We start from the raw sequence: 16,044 nt of genomic DNA on the forward strand, positions 1-16,044 counted from the left end.
ATTTGAACCCAAATCTCTCAGAGCCTGTTCTGAAACTCTAATGCACTGTAGAATTATGTATTTTTGGAGTTAGAATGTGTGCTGGAGGTCATCTAGTCCAGTCCCTTGCTCAGAGCAGGAATCTTGCAACTACAACATCTCTGAGAGGTGGCCATCTGGCCTCTGCTTAAATACCTCCAGTGAAGGAGAACCCACTACCTGCCAAGGCTGTCTTTCCACTTTTGAATAGTTCCAACATTTTGCAAAAAAACCAAACAAACAAGAAAAGGACAAGCTTGCAACAACCTACTTGTAGTCCAAGACATCTGGAGGACATTGGACTGCCCCCTGAAATGCATTATCAACAGTTCAGTATATAGTTCAGCACCTACACTGCAAGTAATAGCAAGATGAGCACTGCACAACAATGGTGTGGAGGTAAATTTTGAAGTGCAGGTGCTCATCCTGATGGTGAGCACGCATGCACCAAAGAGCAGCAGTACATAGCACAATGCTGAATTTGTTAGGATCAGCAAGACTGCAGTCCTGCGCATAATTGCTTGGGAGGAGTTATTCAGATGCTGTCACTGCTCCTGCCCTGAATAAGGTACTGGATCTGCACTTTTTGCACTCCTCCACATTCACAGCCCCCCTCCACTGCTTCACAGCCCCTTCATATGCATACATTGACATGCATGCGCACAAAAGGCAACAGACACCCACTTCTCACTCCATCTCTTAACAGCGAGAGGCTCTGAAGATGGGACATGGCAGAGTGACACCTTTATCATCCCCCCTTCATTGCTGTTCAGTGCCTTAGTGTTCATGACATGTGCATACATTGACATGCATGCGCACAAAAGGCAACAGACACCCACTTCTCACTCCATCTCTTAACAGCGAGAGGCTCTGAAGATGGGACATGGCAGAGTGACACCTTTATCATCCCCCCTTCATTGCTGTTCAGTGCCTTAGTGTTCATGACATGTGCATACATTGACATGCATGCGCACAAAAGGCAACAGACACCCACTTCCCACTCCATCTCTTAACATCTAGAGTTGTCTGCAGAGTGACAATTTTATTGGCTTGCACTACCCATGTGAACAAAGCTAGCATCTCCAAAAGACAGAAAGGCATACATAAGGATGACTTGGGGGTTGGACTCGATGGCCTTGTAGGCCCCTTCCAACCCTACTATTCTATCTAGGACAACATAAGGATAGGGATTTAATGGGCATAGGTCCCAGAAAATCTGGACTGCCCCTGAGAATAAGGACTGGTGGCCTATCCACTACATCATGGTGACTCTCAAGAAGCAGGAAAAGGGAGACAAGCCAATCCAATTCCCAGTGCGGCCAGTGCTCAGTCAGAAGAAAATCTGCACCATGGGGGCTGCTGGATTGACCATGGAAAGATCCAGCCGCATGTTGGAAAGCAGATGAGACACTGCTGGCATCCTTTCTCCTTCCCAAGCAGGTATTTTTAGAGGACAGATGGAGCTGTGTTGTGCTGGCAGGAGGCAAGCTGTTTGGAAAGAGCATTATTTTATTTATTTATCTGCCTGGCCAGCACAAGGGAAGCTGCCTGCAGCAAAAGCAAATGTGTGAGCACTCCTCCTCCCTTTCTTTAGAGAAGGGGCGTTAAACCTTTTTCAACCCAAGGCCCCAATTCCATTTCTGACCACCTTTCGGGGGCCACATTTAGAGATGGCGGAGGAATCCACTGCAGACTCAAAGGAAGCTGGACTCTCCAGACTCCAACCTGCGAAGTCTGCAGCAGACCGTCTCCGCTCACCTCTAGGTCCACTGGAGTCCCCACGGAGCGGCTCTCCTCCACTCTAAATAGTGCGATAGGTTAATGGTGGCCACCATTAGCCAATCGCAGGAAGAAAACCACAACAGTAAATTGCATGGTTTGTGGTACTTGCGGCTGTAAAGTACTTCCTTCTGTGTAAACTGCCGTGTAAATACCACAATTTACATAGAAGCAAGCGCTTTACGGCTGCAAATATCATAAACTATGCAATTTGCGTCTGTAATTTTTAGGGATGTACGAAAGTCACTTACCTTTCTGCAGATTATGTTTATGGGGGGGAGGCGTTCTGTCCCTCCCCCCGGAATCCTCAATGGGGGGGGAGGCGTTCTGTCCCTCCCCCCGGAATCCTCAATGGGGGGGGAGGCGATCCGTTCCTCCCCCCCGGAATCCTCGAACGGCCGGCTGTGCTCCGCGGCGGCTCCACAGAGCAGCTGGCCAGGCCCAGGCCAGAGCCGTCCACAGCTGGATTTCCGGCTGCAGAGGGCTCTGGGTAAAAAACAACAACACCGCGTACGCAAATGGCAGCAGCTACGGCTGCCGCCATTTGTGTTCCTTATTTTTGGCCGTCTTAGTCTACATAAATATTTACCTAGACTATTATGGCGAAAATAAAGGGGAACGCAAATAGCGCCCGCTATGCTATTTGCGTTCCCCTTCATTCTCGCTGTAATAGTCTATGTAAATATTTACGTAGACTAAGACGGCCAAAAATAAGGAACGCAAATGGCGGCGGCCATAGCCGCCATTTGTGTTAGGGATGGCAGAGAATTCCACCACGGATCTTGGGGAGGCCGAATGCCAGTGCATACGGCCCCCCGAAATCTGTGGTGGAATGGCCTGCCCCCCCCGCGGATCCCCCCGGGACGAGACTTACCTGGGGTGGATGTTCCGGGCGGCGGCAGCTCCGGTGGCGGTGATAGCGGCTGGTCTTCCAACCGGCTGCTGCCACCACCATTTGCAGGTTTCTTTGTTTTTTTACACAGACGTGATAGGCTACGTAAGTTTTTACGTAGCCTAAAACATCTGGGTAAAAAAAAAAAAAGGCATATGCAAATAGCGGCGGCTATGGCCGCCGCCATTTGCTTACACCTTTTTTTTTTTTACCCAGACGTTTTAGGCTACGTAAAAACTTATGTAGCCTAAAACGACTGGGTTAAAAAAAAAAAAAAAAAGGCGTACGCAAATGGCAGCAGCTTTGCTATTTGCGTTCCCCTTATTTTCGCCGTCTTAGTCTACGTAAATATTTACGTAGATTAAGACGTCAAAAATAAGGAACTAAGCAAAATAGTTATAAAATTTTTATTGAATAAAATAAGCAAAAATAAGGAAAATAAGGTACGCGGTATTTGTTTTTGTTTTTCCCCAGAGCCCTCCGCGGCCGGAAATCCGGCTGCAGACGGCTCTGGCCTTGCTGGGCCTGGCCGGCTGCTGAGCCAGCCAAGGAGGATTCCGGGGGGGGGGAGGAACGGATCGCCTCCCCCCCGTCCAGGATTCCGGGCGGAGGGACGGAGCACCTCCCCCCCATCCAGGATTCCGGGGGGAGGGACGGAGCACCTCCCCCCCCACCATCAGCATAATCCGCGAACAGGTAAGTGATTTTCATAGATCCCTAATCTGTGTACGCGTTTGTTTGTTTTTAACCCAGCCGTGATAGGCTATGTAAATCTTTACGTAGCCTATCACGTCTTTGTAAAAAAAAAAACCACCTCCAGACTGCAAATGGCGGTGGTGGCAGCTGGTCAGAAGACCAGCCTCTGCCGCTGGAGCCACGCCGCCCGGAAGATCCGCCCCAGGTAAGCCTTGTCCCAGTGGGGATCCGTGGGGGGGAGGGGGGTGGCAGGCCGTTCCGCCACAGATTTCGGGGGGCCGAATGCACTGGAATTTGGCCTCACCGAGATCCGTGGCAGAATTCTCTGACATCCCTAGTAATTTCCCCACAGTTGGCTAATGGTGGCTGCCATTCATGTATCATGACATTTAGAATGAAGGAGAGCAGCCCTGCAAAATCCGATGGATGCGGTAAGGATCTGGGGAAATCCACAGGGCTCCAAGCAGCCTGAATTTTCCCGCTGCGGACTCCCCCTCCGCGGACCAGACTGGACATTGGGGGTTCGTACATTCCTAGCCATATTCCAGTTGGTGGGCAGGTCTGAAGGCAAAGAGGGTGGGGCCAAAGGTCAACTTATTCTAGCTTGAAGCTCTTACTGTCAATAATGAAGCCTTAGGAGTAGGGATGCCAGAGAATCCTGCCGTGGACTCAAATGAGGCCGGATTCCAAAGAACCCAACCTCCAGCATCCGTGGCGGAGTGGCTGCACTTACCTCCTCATCTGTAGGAGTTCCCATAAACAGCTGCAATTAAAGTCAAAGTCAGTGCTTTAGGGCCGCAAATGGCATACAATATATCATTTGCTGCTGTATTTGTCCTGCAGCAGGATAATGGCAGCCGCCATTAGCGTATCGTGTCTTATAGGGAGCTGAAGAGATGCTCTGCCTACTCTGGCAGATGCAGCTGGGTCTGGAGGATTCTGTGGGGCCCTGAGTAGCCCGAAGTGCCCCTCCACTGACCCCGACCCCAGACTGGACAGTGGGGGGTTTATACATTCTTACTTAGGAAAGGTCTTTCAACCTTCTAGAATGGAGGTGGGGCACATGAAGAAGCCAGGAAATCACCAAACAATTAGCCATCACGGGGAAGTGGTTTGGCAAAAGGATGGGGGTGTAGGTCTATGGGAACCTGAGAGAGCTGGGCTGGGAGCCCTGGAGGGCTGGATTTGGCCCCTGGATCTGAGGTTCTGCACCTTTTCTTTAAAGGGAGACCACTGGCATAGGAGCTTGGCCATTTGGCCAAAGTCCTCAGATGCAGGAGCAATTCTGTGATGGAAGGCAGGGAGAAAGAGAAGCAGCAGCTTCTGATGGGGATGCACAGAGTGGAGAGTTTCTCTGTCAGCTGGTTCACTTGCACCTGGGAGGCCTCCTCGTGATTAACAGCCTGCCCGTGAGTAAGGGTTTATTCATGACTAAAGGAAGAGAGGGAAGTGGGAAATGGGCATGGCTGGAGAGCGACAGATAGGGATGTTAGAGAATTCTGCCATGGACTCCAGTGAGGCCAGATTCTTTAGAATCCAACCCCCCCCCCCCAGTCCATGGTGGAATGGAGCAATCCCCCCCCACGAAATTTTCCCGGGATGGGCCCTACCTTTTGTCAGCTGTCTGCTGCCCTTGTCTGTGGCCACGAATGGCCGCCCCAGTCTGCAGCCGCCATTTCCCTCCCTACTTTACCCATGATAGGCTATGTAAGTATTTATGTAGCCTATCACAGCAAAGAGCAGGGACGCAAATGGCAGCCGCTACGCCATGATAGGCTACCTATATATTTACGTAGCCTATCATGGCAAAAGGCAGGGACGCAAATGGCATAGTGGCCACCATTTGCGACCCTGCTCTTTGCCGTGAAAGGCTACGTAAATACTTACATAGCCTATCATGGCTAATGCAGGGACGCAAATTGCGGCTGCTATGGTGGCCGCCATTTGTGGCCACAGCCCGGCAGTGGAAAGAGGTCTGGCTGTGGTCAGCTCCTGCTGGCAGCTCTGCAGACTTGCTGCAAAGCTGAGCTGGCTAGGGAGGATTCTGGGGCGAGGGACGGATTGCCTCCCTCCCACTGCAAAAGCCCCGGACCAGAATGGGGTGAGTAATCTGTACACCCCTAGTGACAGATAGAAGACTGAGGAAAGGGGGAAATGAGAAAAAAAGTGGGCATGTGACTTTTCCTTCTCTCTCTCTCTCTCTCTCTCTCTCTCTCTCTGTGTGTGTGTGTGTGTGTGTGTTTGCATGTGTGTGCACATGAGCATGCTAAGAACCTTGGGGGAAAAGGAAAAAGAACAGGCTGGGAATAACCATCTTCCTTCTGGCTCAGGCAAAATGCCCCAGGGTTTGCTCACTTCCACCCCTTCCTCATAGATGAATGTCCCTAGAGGCACTATGGCACTGAGTAGGGCTGCTTGAGGAATTCGGGGGGGGGGGGCATATTCCAAAACAAATACACCAGATCTGTAGCTACCAAATATGTGCAGATCAGAACAGGATCCTCTCCAGAATTTGTAGCCCTGCCAAAACCTGCAAGGTGGTCTGAGGGCTGCCTTTTAATTCCCTCCTCCTCCTCCTGCTTCTTCACAGCGTGGAGCTACTAGAACAGGGGTGGGCAACTTCTAGCTGTCTGGGGACAATTTCCAGCCCCTACACTCCCCTGGAGGCCACACTCCTGCTGCCACACCACCCACAGTAGTACACATGTTGGCAGCTTGCCACCAAAATCCAGCAGCAAACTGCTATGGAGACTCAAAAGGGCCACATTTAGCTTAAAACAAGCTACGTTTGGCACTTTGGAGTCTCCACAGTGGTTTGGTGCCAAATTTCAGCCACAAACTGTTGGTATTGTTTGTTTGTTTGTTTTCTGCTGCTGCATCCCTGAATTTCAGCAGTGCAGAGGCAGTAGCAGGGGTGGCAGAGGCCACACAAAGCCATGGGGCTGCATGTGGCCCCTGGGCTGTGTGTTCCTCACCCCCGTACTAGAAAGTGCAGCAACTGCCATATGGTTTGAAATGGGCTCAGAATCACCCCTGGGAGGCACAGTATGTGCTGATAGCCAATTCTTCACAGGGAACTAGTACATTAAAAAAAACGGCTGACGCCATGTATCTTCTTCTGTGTGACAGCTCTTCAGGTCTTTGAAGAGGGCTGTCTCCAAGGAGGGCAGCTGACAGAAACTAGTTCTGAGTTCACCTAGTTCCTCTCACTGGCTCTGTTTGTCCATTTTCATCTTCCTTTCCTACTGCCTGATGAAAGAATGATGGGGCTGGAATAAGAACAGCAGAACCCTCCCCTTCCCACTGGCAGATCCATGCTGACTTTTCTGGCCTCTTCAACCAGCTCCTCTCCTGAGCAAGAGCTGAGACGGAGGTCCCCCAAATCTTAGGTCTGAGAACACATTGGGAGTTATGAGAGAATGTCAAGGGTGCGCTCACAAAGTGGCCACCATGGGGTTGTGGCTTGCTCATTCATAAAATGGCTGCCATGGTAGGCATGGCTGGTCACAAAACACCATTTCCCAAAAAGCAAACTGATTAGACTAAAAGAAAAGTAACTTGCCCAAGAACCCAAGGATGAGGCAGAGGCAGGGTTTGAGTTCCAAAATGCATACGAAACTATTCTTTTGAACCCAAATAAAGATGGCATTGGAGGGCAGAACTTCATTTTCCTGCATGCCAGCCTCCAAGGTAAAAACCAAACAAACACATTTCAAGGAAGGACATAAAAATCAGGAAGGGCAGTGAGCCAGGTGAGCACCAACTGATGTGCCATAGGCACCACACTGGGTTCCAGCTGAACATCAGGAAAAATGTCCTGACTGTTAGAGCAATACGACAATGGAACCCATTACCTAGGGAGGTGGTGGTCTCCCCCACACTGGAGGCATTCAAGCCGAGTGTCAGGAGCGCCTTAGCTGCCTCTTGCAGTCCCCTCCAATAGCCAACTCAGGACACAGACGACGAGGATTCTTTCCAAGGCTTTATTCCTTTATGACTCTTTCAGATACTAATCACTAGCGACTAAGCAAGGAACAGCACTGGGGAAAGATAACAGAGTAGCCTAAGCTCCAGGTAAGGTCGTTGGTCCCCGTTTGAAAGAGAACCACGGGAAGACTCTGAACTTATGGGCTAGGGAGAGATCCTCCCTCTTTCCCTTGGGTCCTTGGGACGCGACCGTCGTTTGTGCGCCAAACGAGCGGAGCGCCTCCTTTCAGCACCCTCCATCTGTCGTCGCTCCCTGCATCTGTGCTGAGCATCCAGCAAGCCCCCCTCCAGCACTCTCGCTGCCAGGGTCACTATCTCTCCCAGGAATGCTGGCAGGAGGAATCTCTGCCAGCTGCTGTGCCTGCGAGAGATGAGCAGGCTCCTCTCCCACGGATTGCTGTTCTTCCTCAGAATCAGAACTGCTCTGGGGCTCTATGGGCTCAGTTTCCACCCTGACAATGAGGCTGGACAGCCACCTGTCAGGGATGCTTTGATTTGGATTCCTGCAGTGAGAAGGGGGTTGGCTCGATGGTCTCATAGGCCCCTTCCAACCCACCACAGCAACAGCAGCAGGGATTTGGCCATCAGACAGAAGTGGAAGGGGGGACTACGACTTCCGGTTGGGACTGATGTCGCTCTGGCAGCTTCCCAAGGATCTCCATGGAGCTTTCTCAAACAGCTTTTTAAAAGGTTGAAAAACCTTTTCATCTCCCCCCTGGAATTGAAGGGGGGGCAAGGCAGCTCTGGCTAACATCTTGGAGAAAAGTAACCCCCACGAGATGGGGGGGGCTGAATTCCAGGATTATCTTCCCAGAGCTTTACCAATGCAAAAAGCTGTACTGAGACTCCTATTTTATAGGAGAAAACAGGGCTGATGTGTTCCATAATAATATATGCTTTAAGAAATATCAACAACCTCTGAGGGATGATTTAAGAAACGTTAACAATATTTGAGAACGTCTGGGGACCTGTAAGATCTGTCTGAGAGAAACATGTCTGCGCCGAGAAGAAAGGAGCTGGCATCTACTCCCCCTGCATCCTCTGTGTCAAAAGTGTTGAAAACAGAAGATACAGGGGAATTATTTACGCTGATAAAGACTTTATCTTCGCAATTTACAGATCAAGTCAAAAGGCTGGATTTAATCCAAAATTCTATCACCACCCTGCAAAGACCTGTACATTTAATTAATGCATCACGGCAAAAAATGGAGATGAAAATTAATGAGCTTGAAGACCGAGTGGCAGGAGATGAAACTATGACAAAAATTTGTTTTAAAAATATCTCTGATAGAATCTCTCAACTGGAGGCCTTCACGAAAAGATCCAATGTACATATTATTGGGATTAAAAAATCTGCCTAATGACATAAAATTGCCCATTTTTGTGGATAAGCTTTTGCATGAGATACTCTCTATTCCATCTGATTATTTACTTGATAGTGAGCAGGCATTTCATGTGCCAAATGCTAAAGGGACTGATTACACGATCATAGCTCAATTTGCAAAAGTCTCCACAAAGAATTATATCCTGTGTTTGGCAAGGGAGAGTGGAAGCCTTTCCTGGAAACAAGATAAAGTTATGTTATTTCCAGACTACATCAAAGAGGTGGTGAATAAAAGAAGGCAATTTATCAAAGCAAAGAATATGGCAAAACAAATGAACTTACAATATTACTTAAAATATTCTGCTACACTTTGTATTGTGTCTGAAGGTCAGATGAAGAAGTTTCTAAATCATGAAATTGCGGAGGCATGGCTTAACGTAATAATGCGTGAGAATTCTGTTACAACCCCGTGAACTGGAATATTTAAACAAGCTTTGTTAACTGTTTGTGTTTAATCTACATGATCCAGGCTAATTCAGAAGATAAATGATTATATTTGTAATGGTTTACTCTCTTTCATCTTTTATTTTTTCTTGCTTTTCTTTATATTTTTATTTTAAAATAGATAATATATCTAGTATAAAATATATTACTGATGGTTGAAGGTTTATATTAAGTTTTATTATTATATAATTCTCTCTCTCTCTCTCTCTCTCTATATATATATATATATATATAATATAGGCTTTCGGGAATGAACTATAGACCTGTTTCTTTGATATAAGATTGATGATATGATATAGAAACGTAAGGCTGTTTATTAAACTGTAAGATTGTTAAGGTTATAGATATAGTTTTTAAAATAGAATGGCATTGGAGGCTGGGGGGTGTTGGAGTTTATACTCAATTCTTTAAGGGGGAGGGAGAGGGAGAGGGGGACGGAAGGGGAGGGAATTTTTCTTTTTTCTTCACTTCCTTTCCTCCTCCCTTCCCCCCTCTTTTTCTTTTTTTTCCTCTTTTTTCTTCTCTCTTTTTTATTGTGGTGTCCTCATCAGAATATTGTTCTGTTGGGAAATAGAAGTATTGATTAGGTTGTTGGTAATTTTGATCTTGTTTATTTCATTTATAAAAATAAAATAAATAAAATATATTAAAAAAAAGAAAGAAGAAGAAGTGGAAGAGGGCGTATTCCCCAGGTTTTGGTAAGTGGTCGTTCCAGACAGGGATGCATGGATGGTGTAAAATCCACTTTGTCTGTGTTTTGTGGAACGTCCTGTGCCTTTTGTTCCATCATCTGCTCACAGATGGATGCAATTTTTTTTCATTGTGCTGAAAAATATGCAAATAATTACAGAAGAGGTTTTGTAACTATGTACATAATTTACCTTTGTATGTAGCATTTAGCATATTGTCCCCCATTCAGTTCAACTTTTCTTCAGCTGAAACTTGCACATTTCCCTATGAATAAATATGCATACATTTTGGGAAAGTAAAACAATAATATTAATAATAATAATAAATCTGAAAGTCCATGGACTCCAGGCAGCCTGAGAGGGTCGCTCCACAGCAGATTCTACAGGTCAGATTCTTAGAAATCCAAGCTTCTTTTAGTCCATCTCAAATTTCTCCAGCATCCCCAGCGCCAGATTTAGACATGCTTTCTGGCTTGGTCTTTGGCAAAGTTGCGAAACACAGGGATGTGCGAATCAGGAAAGTTTGAGCTCACCAAAGTTTTCCAAATTCCTTCTTGAAGGTTGTTCTGACTCAAGCCCACATCAGATTGCAAGCTTCTTCTTCTTTTTTCTTATGAAAATCTATGTGCATTTCCATGCATATTTCCCCAATGTATGCATCAGTTGTGCACATCTTTGAAATGTACACATGCTTCTTCCATTGATTAAAGTGCATTTTCTCACATTGTTTCAAAAGTATGCATTTTTACATTGGCATTTTATTTTTTCAAACGTATGCATGCTGTCAAACACATTTGTTTTGGTCTGTGAATCACACTGCAAGCTCAGAAATGTATGGACTTTGGGTCTGGGTCCACATTTGATCCAGAATGTGCAAACTGGGTTAATCCTGATCCAAAATGAACTAAAATGAATTTGTCATACAACCCTCGTGAAACATAGGGATGGACAGACTCACCTCTGTCCATGGTCACCAGGTGCTTGCCAAGCTGCTTTTGCCCACAGCGGCTCACAGCACTACACGAGTCCCTGGACGGGTCAGTGAGTGCCTGGCAAGCACCATGGGCCCACCCATCCCTTTAGCAAGCCTCTATTTTGGGTAAAAATGGTGGCTTGGACTTCTCCGTAAAAGTAATGTTGTGTAAATGGCCACTGTAAATGGCTCCTTTACTGCCACCATTTATGCAACGTCACTGTTATGGAGAAACCCAAGCTGCCATTTTTATGCAAAACGGTGGCTTGCTAAGGGGACAGGCGGCCCCACAGCACTCACATGTAGAGATGTCAGAGAATGCCGCATGAATTTTCAATGGCATCGGATTCTGACAAATCCGGTCCACGGAATCCTCCTCAGAATGGGGCGGCCTGGTCGACCCGGACCAGAGCTCACACGGACACTTTTTTTTTTGTCCGCCAAATGGTGGATTTTACGAAAATAATCACGAAAAGAAATCCGTAAATTGGAAATGGAAGAAGAACACGAATGGCTTTACCCTTTCCCTGATAATAAATAGGCATTTTCCCTATGACCTGAGGCTTACAGAGACTGACGGCGGGCATATGAAAAGGATTTTTCAGCAGTACTTATGGAATTATTTATGTAAGTTCGGGGAGCCGGAAAAAATGGGGGGAATCTGGGGCATGCGGAGCATCTCTGCGAGGATTCTGGCGGGGAGGAACAGATCGCTCCCCCCCCCGCAGATTCCCCAGCGGAACGGACAGTGGGGAATCTATACATCCCTACTCACGGATGCAGTAAGTGGTGATGGCTCAGCTAGCGGGATCTGGGGGGCCAAGCGGGGGGGGGAGCCTGCTGGACTCCACCTCCCTCTCAGACTCCCGAGACATCCCTAGTGATGCTCAGAATTTAACTACAGGGCAGTCATCAGGAAGCATTTCTCCAAGCTCTAACTCCAAGGCATTCATATAAAAAAGCAGGACTTCATTGCCAAGTGGCACCACCTATTAGCACCCAATAAATACATCAAAAAGAGAGCTGTGTATTGTTTTGTTTTGTTTTTATTTGCAAGGTCCTCAGAGTTAATTCCTACTTTTCGAAAGTGGCTGGCAGGGATTTAGGGGACAGAGACAGAGATTCAATGAGGCAAAGCAGAAACAGCATCCATCTTCCTTTCTTCAGATATGAGAAAGGAAAGATTCACAGTGACTCTATCACTATCCGTTTTGTTGACAGGATCCATCTCCATCAATGAGGCTGCCAAGTGCATTGTCTGATAGAAGGGAACAATCACAGCTGACCGGGCAGCTGTGTTGGCAGGAGGATTTGGCCCCAGGCAAGGCTGAGTTGAAAGTTTTCCAAAAGAGGACCTTTAGCTTGAAATTTGAGGGGTGGGGGAGGCAGGTGGGGAGAATGGGGGGACTGAAACCACCCCTACTTTTTCATAGGATCAGCATACTTCCTGATGGTTGGCAGCTACCATTCCACCCCACCCCACCCCACCTCACCCTAGAGACCCCCCCCCCAATTTCTGGTACACCATCAGATGGTGTCATTCCAATGCAAGTTTCTGTAGGTACGTGCTTCTTTGGAGTGGGGGTGGCTCTTGAGAAGAGCAGCACTGCCAGCCTTATTTCACACCCATTTAGCTCCTCAGGAAAATGGCCAAAATAGCCACTCCAATTGCTCAGCCTGCAAATGGGGTGTAGAATTTGAGGGGTTCAGGCTTAGCCCCAGAAGTCTTGGTATGATGTGAATGAGCCTTGAAGGACCTTGTGCTTTCATGCTCCCACCTCTCTTTTGTTCAAGGCCAGCCCTGCATTAAGTAGAGTGAGGCAGCTACCTCAGTTGGCAGGTGCTTGGAGAAGGGGGTGCTGGTGAAGTGTTGAAGCATATAGGCCATCCCATAGCTGGCCTTCTGCCCCCTAAGCTAGCTTGCAGCACTCAGTAGGACACTGTGCCATCAGCAGTATCGAAATTCGATTCAACTGCCAGTCCAATCAGCTTTTGTACATGCGGTGGGGGGCATGGGCATCATGTCCTTTGCATCCTGCACACAATACTTTGGGCCTGCTCTACTTCTTCCCCTCATGCACCATGATCTCTTCCCTCCCCCTCCCTCCTGGCTTGAGTGGTACTGCAAATCAGTAAAACTCAAGCTCACCGACATCCTCCAAATTTCACCTCAGAGTTTGTTCTGATTCAAGTCCATATCAGAATGTGAGGTTTGTTTCTTTTCTTGTGTGCATGTTTTTCCTCAGATGTATGCATCAGCTGTGCACCTTTGAAATACAGGCATTCTTTTCCCATGGATGGAAACATATTTGTGCACATTTCTCAAAAGCATGCATTTTTTAATGTGCATTTTTCAAAGGTACTCATGCTGTCAAATACATTTTTTTTGGTCTGTGAATCACATTGCAAGCTCGGAAATGTATGGACTTCAGCCTCAGATCGTGTCTGGGTCTGTGTTCAGTCCAGAAGGTGCAAACTGGGTAAATCCTAATCAAAACCACATTTAAAAAAATTCCTCATGCATCCCTAGATCTGAGGCCAACCAAAGAGTTCTGTTTGATCCGAACTGGCAAAACTATAGTTTGTGTTTGCCAGACTAGAAACCAGGATCAAACAGAACTGCAATCTACTCCAGTAACAGCTTTGCTTTAAACTCTACCTCCACCACTGGTTAACTGTCACATGAGCTGAAGGGATGACCATCAAGGGATGCTCCCTAAAGTTTAGCTCAGTCTGGTTGGAAAGTTCCCCCCTAAAGATGGGAAATAAATTTGTTTGGTTCACATTTTAATGTGAACCTCCCTAATTCACACTTCCCAAACTAATATACAAATGAAAATGAAGTTGTCCTTTGCCGTTTACTCTTTCCCAAATCCTTCAATGCATTTCTCTGATATTTTTTAAAAATACACTGTACAGAAATGCTTATATTATATTATAGGGTGCACAGAAGTCTGTACATTATTGATAATAATGTACGAAGTAGCATGAAGTACTGGCATCAGGCTGGCTTTTTGAGCCACATGCCAGGGCCCACCCCACAGCAAAGGATTCACTGCTGATCCCTGGAGCCCCCTGACTTTGCTCTGCCTCCCTCCCTTGTCCACAAGATGGACCCTCGGCCTGATCCAGCATGGCTCTTCTTATGTTATGTTTTTGTCTGTTTGCATGCTAACCTCTGATGCCAACCCTATTCTTTGGAAGAAGTGAGCTTGTCCTGATATGATGGTCAGTACACTTCTCATCCTCTCCCCTGGATTTAAGTATTTGTTTACATAACACATTTGTGTTCCACCTGTCCTGAAAAGACTTCAAGCAGCAATTCAGACAATAAAATTCCTTAAATGCTGAAGAAGCTGAAAAGCATCAGAGATTAAGAGTGCAATCCTGTGTAGGTTTAGACAGAAAAAAGTCCTACAACTCTTAATGGGTAAGAGCTGTATGACTCCAGAGGGCCACAAACACACCCCTTTTGCACGGTAGCTGAAAGCCCTCCCCTCCACCCCCCAAACTCTTCACTATTTGAAATGCCAAACCACCTGCTCTTGTTTCTTGAATTAGAACAACATTAAGAATCTTCCATTTCCCCATCTTCTGTTCCTTGGATTTTTCACAGACTGCTGTGCATACTCATTTTGCCACAGCTTTCTGTTCCTTTGTGTATTCTGCCCTCTGCGTTACTAATGCACATGTATGCATGGAAAAAACACTGCCAGAGAGAATGGGAGAGAGAGATGGAGAGAGAGAGAGAGAGAGAGAGAGAGAGAGAGAGAGAGAGAGAGGACATGCACTTGATTCTATGTATTATTGTATCACTTCCTTTTCTGCACAAATTTATCAACACATGTGTATAACCCTGTGCATTGCTAAAGCGCATTGCAGGGGGGAAAACAAACAAACAAACAAAACTTATTGATGGGAATGTATTTTAGTGAGGTGTTCTACCAGTGTGCAGCAGGTCATGTGCACAGCAGTAAACACTATACAAAAAGACCTTTAAGGCAATCATCATACAGTGGTCATATGAAACTGCTGTTTTGCAGTGTTGCTATCAATGGTAGTTGCACATCTGTAATGTAGAGGGGGAATGGACACACATGAACTGAAACCTGTGGCACACTGGAATTAATTGTGGCATTTCTCCTACATAAAGTGGAATTCAGTGTGTGTGTGTGTATGTGTGTGTGTGTGTGTGTGTGTGTAAGATATAGGGCAGAACAGAGTCACAGGACAATAAAGCAATGGGCCAGGACAGTGAATGTGCTCATCTCTTTACAGCAGCACTTCTGCTGAGGGGCAGAACCACACCATCTGCCTGTATGATTAGCTAGAAGAGCTAAGAAGATGCCCACAGTACCTTCCTTGGTCATCTCTCAGAAGATCTGCCTGCTATTTGCGTTCCCCTTATTTTCGCCGTCTTAGTCTACGTAATTATTTACGTAGAGTAAGACGGCCCAAAATAAGGAATGCAAATGGCGGCGGCCATAGCTGCCGCCATTTGCGTACGCCTTTTTTTTTTTTTTTACCCAGACATTTTAGGCTACATAAAAACTTACGTAGCCTATCACGTCTGTGTAAAAAAACAAACAAACTGCAAATGGAGGCAGCGGCCGGTCGGAAGACCAGCCGCCGCCGCCGGAGCCACCGCCGCCCGGAAGATCCGCCCCAGGTAAATCTTGTCCCGGGGGGATCTGCAGGGGGGGTGGGGGGGCAGGCCGTTCCACCACAGATTTTGGGGGGCCGAATGCACTGGCATTCGGCCTCCCTGAGATCCGTGGTGGAATTCTCTGCCATCCCTAGTTCTGTAGCTGCAGGACTGCTCTCCATGGTCCTCAATCTGAGACCACAGTCCCTGAGAGAGCATCTACAGTTCTGCCTGGGGTTGTGAATGTGCTCTATTCCAGAACAACTTCACTTGCTACTTGACCCTGTGTCCCCTCGCCGTTGCGTAGTAGGGATGACAGAATCTATGATAAGGATGGGAGAATGATCAATGTTCAAGATCACTGGGGGTGTGTGTCTCCCTTTTCCACTTCGGTGTTCATCTCACCTTGTTCTTGCTCCTGAACAGGATCAATTCCCCCCCGTCACCAGAGGGGAAAAGTGTGCATTTTTGAAGATGAAAAATGCACACTTTTCCAAGCACACACTCCAAATGCACACTTCCCCCATAGGCTAACAT

This window comes from Heloderma suspectum, chromosome 11 (assembly GCF_057233095.1).
Source record: "Heloderma suspectum isolate Gila_16-S chromosome 11, 16-S_ref, whole genome shotgun sequence".
Taxonomy (NCBI): Eukaryota; Metazoa; Chordata; class Lepidosauria; order Squamata; family Helodermatidae; genus Heloderma; species Heloderma suspectum.